General features: G+C 41.1%; 1 non-coding gene across 1 annotated transcript; it reads left to right on the forward strand.

The window, feature by feature from the left end:
* Nucleotides 1-107, forward strand: LOC138581592 (U6 spliceosomal RNA). Its single transcript, XR_011304654.1, has one exon. It is a non-coding gene; the product is annotated as a U6 spliceosomal RNA (small nuclear RNA).
* Nucleotides 108-1,563: the final 1,456 nt, after the last annotated feature.

The following is a 1,563-nucleotide window of genomic DNA, read 5'->3' on the forward strand; positions in this document are numbered from 1 at the left end:
GTGCTCGCTTTGGCAACACATATACTAAAACTGGACCGATACAGAGAAGATTAGCCTGGCCCCTGCGCAAGGATGACATGCAAATTTGTGAAGCTTTCCGTATAAAAAAAAAAAAGAAAAGTTTGCAGGTTTAAGCCCTCTCATTGGGATGATAATGGTGTATCTGGTAGTTTGAATTGTGCATTGGGAGGAAAAAGGTAAGACTTTTAATATTTTTTACTGGTATAAAAATATGTTTTTATCTTTCTCTCATTATAAATAACTTAGTGGGATAGACAATCACCTTTGTTTAACCTGACCAACATTGCTAGCTCCCAGTTGCACATTCATCCATGATGTCTTTAACCCCCCCACACCCCCAGAGTCATAATGCAACATGCTATCTTCGCTCATAGGAATCCCAGTGGCTCACAGGCTAGAGCTTGTGTTTACCACTAGCAAGTTTGCAATTTCAAGTTCCCTCACTAGCATGAAAATGGTCAAACTGGTAATGTGAGTTGTGCAAAAGGGTAACATTTTGAATGTATTTAACTGTTATAACAATATTGTTTCTCTTTATTTCAATTACACATGGATCATAGCGAGAGACCAACACCTTTTTTTTCTTCCCACCGCCATTGCTAGGTCCCAGAAGCATCTTCATCCATCAGACCTGTGACTGTCCAGTCATAATGCAAAACGTGATGCTCGCTCAAGAGATAAGCAGTGGCTTAGAGGTTAGAGCATGGGTTTGCAACAAGCAAAATTGCAGATTAAAGTCTCTTAACTGCCATGAATGTTCCAAAGCTGGCAGATTAACCTGTGTGCTGGGAGGGAATCGTTTTTGTTTTTGTTTTACAGTTATCAGAATATTGTTTCATTTTTATTTCCAATACAAAAGTCACAGAGAGAGGGACCAGCCCATTTGTTGATCTCAACCGGCATTACCACTTCCCACAAACATCTTCCTCCATTACACCTTTTACCGATATCCAGTAATAAAATCGCAGCAAAAATGTTGTCTGTGCAAAAAATCACAGCAAAAATGCTGTGGTTTGACCAGGTAAAGGTGTACCCTGTTATACCATTTAAGGGGAGCGGGGGTTGCGGGGTGTCACCCGATCCCTTAAATGGTATAATGGCTCTGGGGGTTGTCGGGGTGTCCTTTGCATCCTTTACATGGATTGCGGTGGCAAAACCACAGCCTTTTTGACACAATTTTGTTGTGTAAACTGCCATTTTTGGCGCGATTTTAACACATGGAACCCTTTTACCCCCATGACATAATGCAAAAAGCTGCACCTTCTGAATGGAGATTCAGAGGCTCAGAGGTTAGCGCCCACAGATGCAGCCAGGCCTATAGGCTAATACGGCAATGCCTGAAGTGCCAGCCCATGCTTCAAGAATGGGTCAGTGTTTGTTTCACAGAAAGGGACAACCTTTTTGGCTAGAGTTGGCCATTTTCATACATTAGTACACAAGTTCTTTTCAATTTTACTTAGCAAATATTTTTTCAAATGCATTGTTTTTAACATACTTCACCAAAAACAGCCCTTGGATAGTACTCAAACAGCCTGTTCTGGA

This window comes from Ambystoma mexicanum, chromosome 3p (genome assembly GCF_040938575.1).
Source record: "Ambystoma mexicanum isolate Mex_15411 chromosome 3p, UKY_AmexF1_1, whole genome shotgun sequence".
NCBI lineage: Eukaryota > Metazoa > Chordata > Amphibia > Caudata > Ambystomatidae > Ambystoma > Ambystoma mexicanum.